Source organism: Triturus cristatus, chromosome 7 (genome assembly GCF_964204655.1).
Source record: "Triturus cristatus chromosome 7, aTriCri1.1, whole genome shotgun sequence".
In the NCBI taxonomy this organism is placed as follows: domain Eukaryota; kingdom Metazoa; phylum Chordata; class Amphibia; order Caudata; family Salamandridae; genus Triturus; species Triturus cristatus.
The window spans coordinates 293484534-293502774 of NC_140590.1; the positions used below are offsets into that span (position 1 = coordinate 293484534).

The 18241-nt window shown below is 50.5% G+C and overlaps 1 protein-coding gene across 2 annotated transcripts in view; it reads left to right on the forward strand.

Annotated features, from left to right (window-relative positions):
* SLC17A7 (solute carrier family 17 member 7) overlaps nucleotides 1-18241 on the forward strand; it is a 768585-nt gene that overhangs the window by 551744 nt on the left and 198600 nt on the right. The gene's annotated exons all lie outside the window — the stretch shown is intronic.

Here is an 18241-nt window from a genome sequence, read left to right on the forward strand (position 1 = left end):
CTTACACCTCAATAGTGACTTTTTTTTTTAACTTTCTCTAATTAGCCAAATGTTTGAGTTTGGTAGATGTATCCAAATGATAGGGGTGGTGGAAGCACTGCCTTTGCGGGCCCAGACTTGGCCAGCCCACAATATTTAAAGTTTTCCACCTTGTTGATAGTTTGTTTCCCCTGAAGCTGCTCCCACCTCCATGGAGGGAGTCACTTTTGTGAAACAATTACATGAAATCAGGTCCTCTGTGCACCACAGCAAGGCTAGCATGTTGGCAATTCATTTTTCCATAGACAGACCAGCCCACTCAAATGTGGGTTTTTGCTTCAGAAATAAAAAATAACATCCCTGGCATTCTCACATTGTTTGGTAATTTTTGCATGCACCCGGTTGATTACCACCCGCCATAGTGTACATGGTAGAGCCAAACAGGAAATAAAAGGCAGATATGGCGTTGTGTTGGAAGGCTTGCCCTATTTAGGTCTGGCCTTCAGATGCCATATCCATCAATGGTTGCTCAGCTGTGATGGATTTCTGATGGCTGGGCTGGTTTGCGGCTCCACTGTCAGATAAGCCACCTTCCTGTGACCTCTAACTGAGGCAGAGGTGCAAGCAGGTGGAATGATGACACACCCACCAGTTCAGGATGGCTGTCCTCTTATTGTCCATTTCAAAATCCTATTCTTTTTTTAAAACATCTTTTTATTTATTTAACAAAACATAGCTTTCCATGTAATGAGACAATGTACATAGCAGTGGGTCAGTCGAATAACAATATAGCGGTACACAGCGAATGCCATAACCATTAGGCCAGCAGTGGTCCTAGGTGCAGCCAGCATCCCTCCAACCCCTCCCCGACCCCTAACCAAGCAGGCCCTTCAATCAGTTAATAAATCCCCTCTGTAAGCCATCCATGCCTCCCAGATCTTTTCCCATTTGCTTGGGCACCCCCTGCTCTGATACACTACGTGTTCAGCTTGCTGGCATCAATCAAGGTCCCTTTTCCACGGTGAACAACCATTACAACGCAACTTTTACAACGCACTGCCATTACAACGAAACTGTTACAACGCAAATGCTGTGACAACGCATGCCATTACAACGCAAGTCTTTACATCGACTTGCACTAGATGGCGTGCTAACATTAAAAATAGTGTAGTTTACTATCCAAACACCTTCCCTACTGCAACGTGGACTGGAGTTAGAATAGTAAATTACCCTTTTTTAATGTTAGCACGCCATCTACTGCAAGTCGATGTAAAGACTTGCGTTGTAAAGACTTGCGTTGTCACAGCATTTGCGTTGTAAAGAATTTGTTGTAACAGCATGCGTTGTAAAAGCATGCGTTGTAACATCATACATCCCTTTTCCACCCCCCCACAACAATGAACGTTGCTCTGCTTCCACTGCACAGAAGAAGCTCTCCGGGACCACGAAGGGGGTATTCTGCAGTACGTATAGCAAGCGTGGCAGGGCCATCATCTTAAACAGAACTGCATGCCCCATGAGTGAGACCAGCAGGCTCTGCCAGTGGGCAACGTTCTCTCTCGGCCTGTCAAGTTGAGCATGGACGTTTAGGCGCATGAATTCCGATTCGGGTTTCTTAATCCATATGCCGAGCTATTTGAACGAGTCCCTGAATATCAGGTCTGTGCAGGCCGATGTTAGCACCGGTGCCTCTCCCGCTAGTACAAATACCAGGGACTTGTCCCAGTTGACTCTATAGCCAGAATAAGCCCGAAGGTTCTGAGAATATGTGTAAGCCCGTGAAACGTTTGTCTGGGTCGATGTGCATAAAGAAGGACATCGTCAGTGTAGAGGCAGATGAGCTCTTCCCAACCACCTCGTGTCAATGCCCAGTATCGTCGGGGTGCTGCGTACCCACGACGTCAGTGGCTCAAGCATGAGCGCAAACAGGATTGGAGACAGCGGTTACCCCTGTCTAGTCCCTCTGCCAAGGTCGAATACCTGGGAAATCGTCCCGTTCACTCTGACCCGCGCCCTCGGCGTCATGTAGAGTAGCCAGACCCACGCCCGAAAGTCGGTCCGAAGTCAAACTTGGTTAGGACGGCAAAAAGATACTCCCATTCCACACTGTCAAACGCTATATGAGCATCAAGAGACAGAATCGCAGCCGGCGTGTCTGGGTGTTGAGCGACCACACGCATTACACCATAAATGTGTCAGAGATTCAGTCTGGTGCTTCTGTGGGGCATGAAACCGGACTGGTCTGGGTGTATCAGGGATTGGATGACAGGGGCCAGTCGATTGGCCACGACCTTTGCGAGCACCTTGGCCTCAAAGTTAAGTAGAGAGATTGGTCTGCATGAGCTGCATCTCTCCTGCAGCTTGCCCTGTTTGTGAATCCCAACTATAGTTGCCGTACGTAAGTCTTCTGGCAATTGTCCTGTCATTCGTGCTTCATTAAACATCTGTAGCATGAACGGGGCCACCGTACCTACCACACGTTTGAAGGACTCAGCCGGGAACCCGTTTGGGCCCGAAGCCTTGCTGGCCTGCAGGTCCCTGATAGCCCCTTTGACTTCCTCGACGGTCAAGTCTGAGTCCGTAGTTTCTCGCTCTTCCTGTCCCAACGTCAGCAAGTGTATATCTTTGAGGAACTCAGTACATTCCCTCTCATCCCTATCAGTCTGGGACCGATAAATTCCCTCATAGTACTGCGCAAAAGCCTCCGCGATCTCCTCGCCTCCCGCCTCAGTGTGCCATCTGGGTACTGGATGGCAGGGACCCAATTCCTGCTTTTGTCTCTCCTCTCTAGCCATGCGATCATCTTGTTCACTTTGTCCCCCAGATCATATATACGGCGTTGCGTTGCTATTTTATGAGCGCGCGCCTGGTTCTCACTCATATCCCTGAGTTCTTTCTATTTAAGCCAGAGTGTGTGCGTCCGCCGCATCCCAGATACCAAGTCCCCATCCCTGTCATCCTCCAGCAAGAGTATTGCACGTTCTAGTTAATCGCAATGCGCCCGTTTCTCCTTGCGTCGGGCCCCCACCTCCGCCTGAACAAAATCCCTGGACACCGCATTGTAGGCCTCCCACAGTACAAAGTGGGATTGCACAGTCCCAACATTCTCAGAAAAATATTGCTCCGTGCTTTCTTGGTACCTCTCTTGGAACTCACAGTCTCTGAAGAGGTAAGGGTCCAAACGCGGGGGACCGTCCACTCTCTCTCCGGGCCCCACAGGTAGGTTTCCACTGGGGAGTGATCCGAAATACCTCTGGCCCTATGGCAGCTGTCTCTAAATAAGCTAGCCGAGGTTGTGTGTGTAAAAATATAATCTAGTTGAGAGCCGCTGCCATGGGCTGCTGAAATGTGGGTGAACTGCCTTATAGCAGGATTATGTGGTCTCCAGAGGTCCACCAACCCCATTGCCATCACAAACGCTGCCAAGGGTTGCGCATTCTGGGTTCTATGTACTGTGGCGTTCCTATCCAGCTCTGGTGAGATCGTTTCGTTCATGTCCCCCCATGATCAAAATTCAAGATGGCATGCCAAGTAGGAGCTTCCCAAGGTCGGGGAGCGTCCCCCCATGCATCCGAGGCGGGATGTATGCCGACACGATATTTAGTGTAAAACTCTCCTACGTTCCAGTCAGCGACACATATCGACCCAGGGGATACCACCACGTCTGTCGCACCACCAAAGGGAGTGAGGTCTTGAGCAGAATCGCCACCCCCCTAGAACCATAGGTAAAGCCAGCATGGGCCAGCAATGTGCAGCCAAACCGGTTTAAGGCCACGTACGTGTTGCCCTTCAAATGTGTCTCCTGGAGGAGTACTGCAGCTGGGAGTGCCTGTGGAGATATTGAAGGACCATGGTGTGTTTTAGCCTGTCCCCTAAGCCATTCACATTCCACGACAACACCTTAATGCGCCTAGTCCTCTGTGCAGCCATTCGCACAATGCATTCTTGGCCCACTCCCGCCTGCCCACCATCCCCACTGCCCACAACCACCCTGTAAACAAAAAAATATGGCTCGGTGGTCAAAGGCCCCCCCTCCACCCAGGCCTTCTACCAACCCCCCCTCCCCAGAGGTATACGTTACATGCCACTGTCCACAGTCCAATCCCACATTCCGGATGGAGCCTCTCTCATCCGATGGCCTCTGAATCCGCCGGGCTCAGGGATCTTGATTGCTGGATATATTGTCTGCATTTGTCCAGCCCGCTACGGCCACTAGAGGAACTCGGTGAGTGATCACGGGCCTCTCTCCACTCTCCGGCCGTTCGTCCGCCCTCGTTCTGCGATCGTGTCTCATCGAGCCAGGCCTGGACCTCGACCGGCATCGTGAAGAACCAGGATTTCCCCCCGTCGATGATCTTCCATTGTGCCGGAAAGAACATCATATATTTAATGCCTCTGTCTCGCAGGTTGCGTTTCACTGCATCAAAAGTCCTCCTCTCCTGTTGCACCTTTAGGGTGAAGTCCGGGAAGAACCGCACCATCGCATTCTCAAATGGCAGATCTCCAAGCTGGCGCGCCGCTTGCAGGATGGCATCGCGGCGGTGCACCCGGTTTCGGCGGAGGGATTGGGGCCCTGTGCGCCCTCTCCACAGCAAAGAAAGCCGAGAGGCGCTTGGGCTTTAGGTGATGTAGGATAAGGTCTTCAAGAAACAGGTCCATGCTGGGCCCCTCCGCCCGATCTGGGACCCCCACCACGCGTATGTTATTCCAGCGGGCTCTCCCTTCCTGGTCTTCAAGTTTAAGGGCCATTTCAATCAATCAATCAATCAAAGACATTTATAGAGCGCACTACTCACCCGGAGGGTCTCAAGGCGCTTGGGGGGGGGGGGGGGTGCCGCTACTGCTCGAACAGCCAGGTCTTGAGCTTCTTCCTGAAGGAGAGGTGGTCTTGGGTCAGGCGCAGGTCGGTCGGGAGGGAGTTCCAGGTCTTGGCGGCCAGGTAGGAGAAGGACCTTCCTCCTGTTGTCGCTCTTCGGATGCGGGGGACGACGGCGAGGGCGTGACTGGTTGATCGGAGATGGCGTTTGGGAGCGTAGAAGTTGAGGCGGTTGTTGAGGTAGCTCGGGCCTTGATCGTGTAGGGCTTTGTGTGCGTGGGTGAGGAGACGGAAGGTGATTCTCTTGTTGACGGGGAGCCAGTGCAGGTCTCTCAGGTGTCCGGAGATGTGGCTGCGTCGGGGGATGTCGAGGATGAGTCTGGCTGAGGCGTTCTGGATCCGCTGAGTCTCTTCTGGAGCTTGGCGGTGGTACCAGCGTAGAGGGCGTTGCCGTAGTCCAGTCGGCTGGTGACGAGGGCCTGGGTGACCGTCTTCCTGGTCTCGGTGGGGATCCACCGGAAGATCTTACGTAGCATGCGCAGGATGTTGAAGCAAGATGAGGAGACGGCGTTGACTTGTCTGGTCATGGAGAGGGAGGTGTCCAGGATGAAGCCCAGGTTGCGTGCGTGGTCTGTCGGTTTGGGTGCGGTGCCCAGGGCGGGGGGCCACCAGGAGTCGTCCCAGGCGGAGGGCGAGGAGCCCAGGATGAGGACTTCCGTCTTGTCGGAGTTCAGTTTCAGGCGGCTGGTCGTCATCCACTCGGCTACGTCTTTCATCCCATCGTGAAGGTTGGCTCTGGCGGCGGCGGGGTCGTTGGTCAGGGAGAGGATCAGCTGGGTGTCGTCCGCGTAGGAGATGATGTTGAGGTTGTGTTGGCGTGCGATGGCCGCAAGGGGGCTCATGTAGACGTTGAAGAGGGTGGGGCTGAGCGAGGAGCCCTGAGGAACGCCGCAGATGACTTCCGTGGCTGCAGATCTGAACGGGGGTAGGCGGACTCTCTGTGTCCTTCCAGCGAGGAAGGAGATGATCCACTCCAGTGCCTTCTCCTGGATTCCGATGTTGCTGAGGCGCTGCACTAGGGTGCGGTGGCAAACAGTGTCGAACGCCGCGGAGTGGTCTAGGAGGATGAGGGCCGCTGTCTCACCGTTGTCCAGCAGGGCTCGGATGTCATCGGTGGCAGCGATGAGGGCGGTCTCGGTGCTGTGGTTTGCTCGGAAGCCAGACTGTGAGGGGTCGAGGGATCCATTAGTCTCGAGGAAGGCGGCCAGCTGCTTGTTGACGGTTTTCTCGATGACTTTGGCTGGGAACGGGAGGAGCGAGATGGGGCGGTAATTCTTGAGTTCGGTGGGGTCCGCTGTTGGTTTCTTTAGTAGAGCGCTGAGTTCGGCGTGCTTCCAGCTCTCAGGGAAGGTGGCGGTGTCGAAGGAGGTGTTGATGATGTCCCGCAGGTGGGGTGCGATGACAGCGTCGGCCTTGTTGAAGACGTGGTGGGGGCAGGGGTCGGTCGGAGATCCGGAGTGGATAGAGTTCATCGTGCAGATGGTGTCTTCTGTGTTGATCTGGGTCCAGGCGCTGAGGGTGGTGGTGGGGGGCGTTGGTGCGGTCGTTGGGAGCGTTGTTTGTGGACTGAAGCTGTTGTGTATGTCAGCAATCTTGTTGTGGAAGTAGGAGGCGAGGGAGTTGCAGAGGTCTTGCGACGGGGTGATGTCGTTGGCGCTGTTGATGGACTAATTGCTGAACTTGTTCTTCTAGGCCTTTAGTAGCTGCCTGCAAGTCAGTAATGTTCATTTCGGCCACCGTTTCTCGTTCCGAAGTCTTATTCATATCAGCCCTGAGGAGGTTAACTTCAATGGAGACTTTGTCTATTTTAGTCTCCAACGTCATCCCCAGCGTCTGAATTGCCGCCATGATCAAGCCAAGAGTGGGCTCCGATGCCGCGGTCTGTTCCACCGCGCTGTCCTCATCTGTAGCCGGTGGTTTGGAGGCTGCATATCTGTCCAGCTTATTCGCCTGCACCGGCGGTCCCCCCTTCGGCTTCATGGTGACACTTACTGGCGTCCAAGGGTGGCGGTGCCCACCAGGCTGTCCACGACCCTCTGTCTCCCGTCACCAGCACCGGATCTCCCGTCCAGCCGGATACGTTAATACTGGGCCTCTACTCGACAATGTGATCTTTGTCTCCCGTGGCTCACCTCCCCTCAGCAAGGGCTTTCTGTAGAGAATGTACCCACGCGGGCTGCAGTGCGATCCCCGCTGGCCCTGTCGATCACACGATCACAATCCGTAAAGTTTGCGGGCCAGGCAGTGAAGCAAGATCATGGTGGCCCGTTTCCAACCGAAGGATCCCTCTCGCGTGAGCCCAGGCCCAGCACAACAGTCCTGGGGGGGCTCAGACAGGGCCCCGAAATCCTTTTTGCTGCCACGGGGGGGGGGGAGGGGGGTGAGGCACTCCCGTACATTCAGCACGTCGATCTCTCGCTCTTTGGAGGCTGCGGATCAGAACTCAGAGGGCCCCCCCACGCTCGGGCCTCCGGTGGTGCAGTACTAGGGATTCCCCTCCAGCTGCAAAAGGGTTGGTTGTGGTGTAGTGGGGGGGTTCCTTTGTCACCCCAGCTCCAGCCGGGCCCCGCTTGATGCTCCTATCTCGCACCTGGGGGCACTTCACCCACATAGGAGATTGTGCGGGCGCCGCCGCCTCCTCTGAGCCCCCCGACCGGTACACTGCCGCCTCGATCTAGGAGCGGGCGCCCACAGTGCCGGAGGCGTGAGCCGGTCCTGCCGTTCCTCGCCGGTCGGTCACAGCGGGCCCTCCGATCGTCAAGGTAGAATTTTCGGGGACGTCACAGTCCCTGCCGGGCACCTCCAGGCCTACGCAGGCGGCCTAATCTCCGGATTGCACGCCGCGGATCTCGGCGGTCCCTCGGCGTAGCTCCGCATGGGTAGGCGTGCTGGATAGCCCCCGGTCTCAGCAACCTCTGCGCCCACAGATTTCACCTCCGCTGCAGGATATATTCAGGATATATCAGGCTTTATTCCCGGCCTCGGCAGAGCTCTCGGCTTATGCGGCCATCTTGGCCGACGCCAGGCCACTCTCCCCCCCTCAAAATCCGATTCTTAGTCTTTCCTCTCCGAAACCATGTTACAATAATGACAGTTTCATTTGCGGTGGAAAGTCCATCCAGCATTCGCATCGATATAAACCTCAAACATATCCTCAGACAATGTGTAAGGAATACCAGGTTGGAGGCTGTCTTCCTTTTATAATAATCTTAAATTAAATTAACAGGTGACCTTGGACCAAAATGATCCCCCCCAAAAAACTTAATGTGGCGTCTTCCCAGCCAGGGTACCCGCCGATGACTACGCCACACATGGGGCTTAGTAATAAATGTCTTTATTTGTCTATGTGTAATTGCAAACTCAACATTCTAAATCATCCTTCACTGCAATACTCTATTCACTACAGCATAGCTCTACAGGGTTCATCGGGAGACAAATGGGTTCCATGATTGTTAACATGCAGAACACTACATCTACCCCTCTGTTAAATTAAAACTTTCCAATTTTACAAAAAGATAGACACACATATATACAATTAAGTGTCTTCAGTTAATCTCTTTGGCGCTGTAATGGTTTGAACTGAATGCATTGTGTGAAGTTAAGACCTGCTACCATCAAGATCTAGGATCTGTCGGGATGGTGAAACAGCAACAGCAGTCACTGATGTTTCAGAATCAGTCTCTCCTTCACCGTGGAGATCTGGTGAACTATGAATCAAATGCCGAAAGTGAAAAGAATCTCTGGTAACAGACTTCCCAGGGAGCTGGGCAGTCACCATGTGTCCTTTTGTCAGCACTACTTGGAAAGGTTCTGCAACAAAGGAAGCATCAGATTTTCTTTTCCCCATCTGTCCTGTGAGCATTCTTTCTTCCCTCTGGAAGATGATGTTTTTCGCATGTTGTCTTCGGTCTGCATATGTTTTCATCTTTTGTATCTGAACCAGGTCCTCAGAGTGTCATGGCCATCTATTTCTATCTGATTAGTCCACTGGGGTATCTTGGTTGTCATTGCTCTCCTGAACATCAATGTTGCCAGACTTTCACCGGTGGTCGAGTGAAGTGTTGAACGTTGAACTCGCAGGTAGAGTTTAACACAGTTTTTAAATTGATCTTTTCAAGTGTAGCACACTGCAACACTTTCTTTAGTGTTCTCATAAATCTCTCAACCAGTTTGTTGACTTGCAGGCTCAGAGGAGTGCTCTCTTGATGCTTTATAGTCAGATGCTCCAAGAAGTCCTTGAAGTCTCGACTAATAAAAGGCGTGTCGTTGTCAGATTTTAGTATACCTTGAGCACCCCATGTCGCAAAGATGCCATTAAGTCTCTCTATGACCCGTTTTTGAGTGGTGGATGAGAGATCTTCAATTAATGGAAATTGTGAGTATGCGTCCACAGTTACTATCAGGTGATGTCCATTGTCGAGTGGACAGAAAAAGTAAATGGCTATTGTCTCCTAGGTATGCTTTGGGAGTTCTGACATGTTTAGAGTGTGTTGATTAACTTTTGTAGATAGACAGTTGCACAAATGACATGCCTTTAATTCCTTCTCAAATCGCTCGTCGAGATATGGAAACCAGACTCGGTCTCTGAGAGCTTGTTTTGTGGCAACAGTTCCCCTATGTCCTTCATGGGCCACTTCAATCATTTTCTACCATAAACTCTCCGGAATCAAGATTCTCGACCTTCGCAATATAACTCCCTCTTGAGTTATGGACAGTTCATCTTTGGCAATTCTGTATTTTTGATATACACCTTAACTGGTGAGAAGTCAAGTGTGCTGGTTCCACGACTGGTGTGTAATTATATCTTTCAACTTTAGCATGTCTCTATCGCGGCTTGTGGCAGTGATAATCTAGGCTAGCGCCAACGACAACCCCTGTATGAAGTTCTTGATTGAAATAAGCTATTTCAGCAGCATTCTCAATAGGGTGCCCTGGCACATAAAACTCTAGCAAGTTGGTCAGCCCCGAAGGAGCCTGAAGAGTCAAGATCTTATGTGACACGCAGAGAACCTTAAACTGATTGCGTTTTTCAACAGGCAACCAATGAAGTTTAGGGAGTATGTGGGCAACTGAGCAGGATTTCGGAAGTGCCACCAGTAGACGAGCTGCTGCATTCTGTGCCCTCTGCAGGCACTTAATGCTGGCCTTGTTATCGCCCAAATAGAGGGCATTCCCATCGTCCAGCCTGGACAAAATTGACGCCTGGACAATGGTTTGTCGCACGTTGGGAGGGAAAAAAACCCAGCAACGGTTTCAAGCCACGCAGAAGCACAAAACAAACCCCTGCCACAGCTTTTGATTGAATGTTGAAATTCAGGCCATTGTGGAACCACACCCCCAGGTTCTTCACAGCTTCCTTGGGCAAGGGGGCGGGTTTAAGACGATCCGGCCAACACTGCTCGGACCACAGCTCCCGATCCTTTCCAAACAGTAAGATCTCAGACTTACTAGCGTTCAACTGCAAGCAGTTTGCCACCATCCAGTCCGGGACCGCTAAACGGTCCTCTTTAAACTTGTCCAAATTGGTACCGCATTTCTTAGAGAAAGTGATCACCAATTGGGTGTCGTCGGCATACGACACCAATGACAGCCCCCCACCTTTTGCTACCACGGCCAGGGGTCGAACATAGATGTTGAACAATACGGGGCTCAACACTGAGCCCTGCGGCACAACCTGATGCAGAGCAAACTCCTGTGAGTGAAAAGGTGGCACGGAGACTTGAAAGGATCTCCCCTCCAAAAAAGACTGAAACCAGTCCAAGGCCACATCCCTGATACCAATTTCCTGAAGGCATTTTAACAATGTCACGTGAGAGACGGTATCAAGTGCGGCACTTAAGTCCAAAAGGACCAAGGCCGCTGAATCACCGACATCCAAGCTACCCCGGATTAATTCAGTTACTGCTAGCAAAGCGGACTCAGTGCTGTGACACACTCGGAAACCGTGCTGCGACGGATCCAGGATGGCATTCTTTTCGATAAACTTGGAAAGAATGGAATTCACGTGCGATTCCACCAGCTTCGCCAGAAAAGGCAGCTGGGGAATAGGACGATAATTGCCTGACTCCGCAGGATCCAAGGAAGATTTTTTAAGCAGTGGAATAACTTTCGCATGTTTCCACGCCCCAGGTACGGATGCCGACGACAGAGACAGGTTAACCAGGTCAATATCCCAAGGAGAGATAAGAGAGTGAAACTGGCGAAAAAGGGCAGGTGTCAAAGGGTCTGCCGGCGAGCCCGACTTGATTTTCAACAGTGCTCACTATGCCACTGAATTCAAGCTAGCCTGGCTGATGAGAAGTGTTACCACGAAACCGGTCCCAGGATGCTTATTCCCGTCCAAGGAAGACCTGGCTTGGCAGTTTGGGCAAGACTGTTCCCATGAGCAACAGGGTCAAGACTGATTTGCATATGGCTGAGTCTGAACTGGGGTGGCGAAGTGAGCTAAAGAACGATGATGGATTCAACCCAGATCTGTGACTGGGGTTCAGTGCTCTGTCTATCCTCTTCTTGAGTTTGATCTCTTGGCCTTTACCAGGATCTTTTGCCATACCCCCATCAAAAAAGATAAGTCCAAAGAATTTTAGCTTTGACTTATGGAACTCACATTTGTCTGCATTCTAAGTCAAGCCTGATTCGAAAAGTAAACAACATATACTTGTATAAGAGCTTTATCATGTTCTTCTTGGTAGCTCCGAAAACCAATATGTCATCGCTGTAATTGAACGCATTCATGACAGGCTGTATGATACATCGAATGACGTCTTGAAACAGTTGTGCAGCGGATGACACCAAAACGTAGTCTTTTGTTACGAAACAGACCAACATGTGTAGAAAAGGTTGTAATGTACCTGCAATCTTCTTTGAGTTCCAACTGATGATCATTTTTATTTAAATCAAGGTGAGAGAAGACCTTTGTGCCATTTAGTTGTATTATCATGTCAGCAATGTGTAGACCTGGATGTCGTTCTTGTTCAATTGCCTTATTTGCCTGACGCATATCAATGCATATGTATACAGCTCCTTTACTTTTGGGCACTACCATTGCGGGAGAAACCCATGGTGTTGGACCAGTAGAACGCTCATGATATCATGCTTAAGTAACGATTGAAGTTCTTTTTCAACAGCATCTTGTAAACGAAAAACAATTCACCTATGTATCTGAGTAATAAGATGGACGTCCTCAATAATATTCTACTTTACTTTCATAGTCTCAAGCTTTCCTAAACCATGAAATAACCAAAGGAACTGACTTACTATTTCATGGTGAGCATTCAGGTTGTAGTGAACAGAAATTAGTCAAATATCAGCAGCTGTGCTGAAGCTGAGTAGACAAGCACTTGAAACTGTCCCTGGAAGCATATGGATGGGTGTTTGTACATTTGTTTTCTTGTGTTTCATTGTCACTACAAATGTACCTTGACTTTTTAAGGGTATCAATGCAGCCCATGTATGCACTTTGGTTTTGAACTGCATAAGTTGTGGGAAGGGATGCAGTTCATTATATTTATCCTCAGGCATAATATATTTATCAACACACCAATGTAGATGATGAAAGGTATCGGACAACCATTTACTTTCAGTGTAATGTTTGGACAGTGTTTGAATGACTTTGGTGCTTTGGTATGTGGACTGTTCTTTGACTGACATTTTCTTCACATGCGGCCAGTCTGACATGTGTACACTTTTCTAAAGTAAACATCGACATGACACAACCATCTTCTTCACTTCCACTCGATACTAATATGTATGAACTGTTTGATGACAATTTAGATGGCAATCAACTTCCTTCAGTGTTGATTTGTCAGATCTGACGTCTCCGTTGGGCCTTGTGGGTGCGCGTCGAAAGTTGCTTCTGAAACGTTCTGGCGGCCATTTTGTTTTCACACCGTGATGCACTTGTTTTTCCTTTTGCTTTGCTTACCGTCACAAAATGGTTCTGCTTCACCCAGCCCTTGCATGTCTGTCCAGTGGCGGGACATTTGTCAGCACGTGGAAACGAAAATCCACATCTAAAACATAGCTTCTTTTTACATGTAGACATATCCACATTTTGTAAAGCATCACCTTGTGTTCTTCAGTCTTTTGGTTTGACTTGCTTTTCACACTCATGATTGTTTCATTCTCGGCACCTCCGGCCTCCAAGTCAGCAGCTTGTCGATTTGCAGGCTCTTCACCTCAAGCAGCCATCAGCACTTGTCCAAGGTTCAGAGTTTCTCTTTGCATTCTCCTTCTGAAGGAATCAGACAAGAAACTATATATGACTCTGAGGCATATTGCTTCTTCATCATTGAATTAACTGATCTTAAAGTGTTTGATGAGTGTGTCAAGTCTCTCTACAAACTCACCAATGATTTTGCCAACTTTCTGACGCTCCTAACTGAAAATACATCTTTCATAGTCAACATTTGGCAGTGGATTGAACTTGAGAATCGAATTTTCGTTAATCTGACGGTATGTGATTTCTTTGTCAGTTTGAGGCATTTTCTTTATTACTTCCTTTACACCATCACCAGCAAGATTTTTGGGGCATCTGATAATCTTTCTGTTATCAGTCTATTCAAGTGCATCAATTAAAACTTCAAATGTCTCTATCCACCTGGTTCATCGGTCACTAATATTTGGCTTTTTGGTGGTATCGAATGATGATGGTGGTTTCAAGCAAGCAGCAGCATTGAAGACCAGGGTGGGGCTTACTGAGGTGGGACATAGCGGTCTTTCGCCCACTGCTTCTAGCTCATTCTCTCTGAGACCCTGTGACATAATGGCCTCTGGATCATACCCGCTATTAACGATAACTGGAAACGTGATTTTCTTCTTGGACTCCATCAGAACAGCAACCTGCCACTTTTCCGGACTCCTCACTGACTTTCGCTCATCAAAGAACTGTGGAGTTGTTCTGAGACCCACTCAGAGGCTTTGGTGGCTTGTCTCTTCAGGTATGGATGGCTCTGTAAGCACATCCCAGGCACTTCTACTTGGGCTGTTGTGCCCAGTACTGCGGTATGAAGACTCTCTTAAATTACTTCTGGTAAGCAGACAACCATTTTCTTGCATCTAGGTCACTTTGCTTCTGGTACTTCTGTGCACTTGCTTACACCTTGTTGAGCTCTGCCTCTCAGCATTTGTAGTCACAGCGTTATTTTGGTCTTGGCTGTTGCTTTGTACTTTTTGACACCAGGTTGATTTTGGCTTGGCAGCACTTGTAATTGCAGTGTTATCTTGCGCTTGGCTGCCACTTTGTACTTTTGTATGTATGTATGTATTTAAGATTCTAGAGCGCGCAGCTACCCCCAACGAAGGTGTCCCGGCACTAGCGGAGACAGAGGGAGGTGAGGGTGGGTTAGAGTTTTCGAGCCACCGTGTGCTACGGGAGGCTGAAGAGCCAGGTCTTCAATGTCTTCCAGAAGATCGATTCCGATTTGGATTTTCTGATGTGCTCAGGCATGGAGTTCCATAAGGTCGCGGTTTTGATGGAGAAGGACCGTCCTCCTATTCTGGACTTTGAAAATCGGGGGATAGCAAGGCGCTCAAGATGGTTAGATCTTAGGGTCCTTGACTGATGGTATTTGCGGACTCTCTTCTTTAGATATTGAGGGCCAATATCCCCCGATTTGTAAAGTCCAGAATAGGAGGACGGTACTTTTGACACCAGGTTGATTTCTGCTTAGCAGCACTTGTAATCGCAGCGTTATCACCCCGTACTGTGTATAGCTCTATCACTTGTAATCGCAGCGTTATCACTCCGTTCTGTTTATAGCTCTATGTTGTGTAGTAGCGGGGTACCTTTATGTAAGGCCTGACCAACAGTTTCTTGACCAACAACATGTAGATTCTCTGTTAATGCTTTTGTTTTCAACTACTTCACAGTGGCAGGACCTGCGGTTTGACTCAACATGCATTCAGCGTCAATTCAGTACTATGACCATGGCACACGTGGCACGCACAAGCTATTTGCTTCAATCACAGCGAAATCTCTGAGAGAGCATTGTCAATCTTTGGCTTATCCCTTATCTGGTTATCATTTGTAGAATCTTCCCAGCCGGGATAGCCGCCAATGACTACGCCACACACGGAACTTAGTGTTTCTTGAGGGCCAAGGTCTGTTTTTAGTTTTTCTGAAATTAAATGTTCTCCTTCTGGCTAAGTTTTACGTCCACTGTCAGCCTGCTAGGATGATGCTGTGAGTCATTTCCATTTTTTTCCAGGATGTTGAGGGTTCTCAGTTTCAGCTGAACATTCTGTCCTCTTGTAGGCATCTGTTTTCTGAGCAGCTCAACCTTTCCATCACTGCCTTCCCATCTAACAGTTGCCGGCTACCGCCTTCGGTGCCTGACCTCAAAATAAAGGCCACTCACGCATCCCACTGTGCGTGACCATATAGACGTAATCAGGTACACAAGTAAAAATATGCGACGACTACTTCCCAGGCCCCCTGCCATAGGATCGACAAATATGCACAGATGGGTCAAAATTCATTCATGCACCAAAACAACAGCGAAAACAGCAGCCTCTCCCTCATTTGACGCCTGTCCAGCACCCTTCTTCCATGGGTGATGATTCACATCCGATTTAGCTTTTGTTTTCAACTGCTTCACAGCGGCAGGACCTGCGGTTTGACTCAACATGCATTCAGCGTCAATTCAGTACTATGACCACGGCACTCGTGGCACGCACAAGCAGTTTGCTTCAATCACAGCAAAATCTGTGAGAGAGCATTGTCAATCTTTGGGTTATCCCTTATCTCGTTACCATTTGTAGCATCTTTCCAGCCGGGATAGCCGCCAATGACTACGCCACACACGTAACTTAGTAATACATGTCCTTTTCATCTGCTTGTAACTGTGAACTCAACATTCTAAAGCAGCATTCACTGCATTATACTCTATTCATTACATCATAGCTCTACGGAGTTCATCGGGAGCCAAAAGTGTTCCATCATTGTTAAGGTGCAAGACACTACACCTAACATAAAGAAAATAGGAAACAAACACAAGTGTTTCTTGAGGGCCAAGGTCTGTTTTTAGTTTTTCGGAGATGAAATGTTCTCCTTCTGGCTAAGTTTTACGTCCACTGTCAGCCTGCTGGGATGATGCTGTTAGTCATTTCCATTTTTTTCCAGGATGTTGACTGTTCTCAGTTTCAGCTGAACATTCTGTCCTCTTGTAGGCATCTGTTTTCTGAGCAGCTCAACCTTTCCATCACTGCCTTCCCATCTAACAGTTGCCGGCTACCGCCTTCGGTGCCTGACCTCAAAATAAAGGCCACTCACGCAGCCCACTGTGCGTGACCATATAGACATAGTCAGGTACACAAGTAAAAATATGCGACGACTACTTCCCAGGCCACCTGCCATAGGATCGACAAATATGCACAGATGGGTCAAAATTCATTCATGCACCAAACAACAGCGAAAACAGCAGCCTCTCCCTCATTTGACGCCTGTCCAGCACCCTTCTTCCATGGGTGATGATTCACATCCGATTTAGCTAGTCACCCTCGGACACCACCTCTGTGGGAGCAGAAATACTAAAGAGAAGTAGAGAAAGCACCGTGCAGGCACCACTGATCCAACCTCCTTCCAGCTGTTTCTCTTTCCAGCTCCCTTTATCCAGAACCCCATAACATGCTCACATTTCAGCGCTCAGACATAACCCCCCGGGCCATATTTATGAGCAACACCCCACGCCACATCGATGCACAGGGAGTTAAATCTATGTAGCTAGAAAAAAAATCTCATCTCAGAGCACAAACCCATATGTAGGTATGCTAAAATAAGCCCCCATCGCTGTCATACACAGTTGTCATCATTGTAACACTCCTCTCGTGGCGCTGGCTGACCTGCGGTCCCGGGGAGCGGTGGCCTTGCGGCTGGCGGGGCCTCTGGAAGGAACTCGGCCGGCACGTCGGCCGGCGCCGCACCAGAGGAGGTATTGTGCGAGCGGAGGTCTACTGTGGAGTGCGGCTGGGAGTCGGCTGGCGGACTTGTGCGGTGACTGGGGGGACCGGCTGTCGGTCTGGGCAGCGGCGCGGGTGTTGGTGCGTGCCCCCCCCACCCCAGAGCTACTCCCTGTGTCTGGCAAGGACTGTTATCTTCACTCCCCCCCCCTTATCTCAAAGCGAAGGGGAGGGGAGGGATCGGCTGCCTTACCGGGCAACGACTGGCCGCAGCAGAGAGCCCCCTTCTGTACTGGCACTGTTGGTTCCATGCCGGCACACGGAGCTGTGGTGGCAGCTAGATCTGTCCTGAACTGGGCACAGTCTGCCATCTTACCGGGTGCCGACGGACCCTCCCTTGCGGCGGGCCTCGATGGGGGGGCCCCTCCTACCCACCTGATCTTAAGGCATCGTTGGGCTCCCGCTTGCCGGTGCTCCCAGGCGGCGGTTGGCGGACCCCGGCTGTAGTGGGGGTCAGTCTGGGCTTGCCTGTCCTGCGGTGGGTCAGGCCCTAGGAGGGGGGACTTTTCGGCCATCATACCGGGTGGCACTGGGGGTCTCGGCGTCCTCCGGCCGTCTGTAGAGTGGGTAACGTCCGGATCGACTGGTCGCTCGAGGGACCCCAGGGACGGCAGCGGAGGTACCCAATCCACCGAATCAAAAGCTTTTTCGAAATCTATAAGGAGGAGGACCAAATAGGGAGTAAGTAGGTGTTGGTGGACCAAAGCCAGCTGCACCCTCCGAAGGCAGTGCCGGGTCGCGCGGGCGGGCATGAAGCCACATTGGTCCGGATGTACCAGCTGGGGCAGATATGGCTTTAGGCGTTGGGCCAAGATGGTGGCGTAGAGTTTGATTTCGGTATTGAGGAGGGATATGGGACGATAGTCCGCACAGTGACGGGAGGGAGGCTGGGATTTCGGAAGGACCACAATAGTGGCAAAGTCCATCTCCGGCGGGAAGGAGCCCCGATCAAGGGCTTCTTGAAAAAGGCCACCCAAGTGGGGCACCAGTGTGTCGCGATAAGCCGCGTAGTATTCTTGGGGGAGACCATCTGGTCCCGGAGTCTTGCCCGGGGACGTGAGAGAAATGGCTTCCTCAATTTCTTTCTTAGAGAGGGGGCGGTCTAGATCTTCCCGGGCAGCCGTCTCTAACTGGGGGAGACTGACGTGGCTCCTTCCAAGGAGAACATGGAGCGATGATTCGGGTGTTTGTGCGGCATACAAGCGCCGATAGTAGCTGGTGAACGTGCTTGCCATCACTGAGGGGGCGTTGCATACCAAACACTGATCGTCTACCACTTCAGGAATTGTTCGGTTCGCCCTGGGGAAGGTAGCCAGCCTGTGTAAAATCGTGCCGTTTCTGTCTCCCCAACCATAGATTCTTGCCACTCAGGACCTCCATAGTAGCTTGGCAGCGTCTATAGATAGTTGTCTAATCTCGGACCGGAGA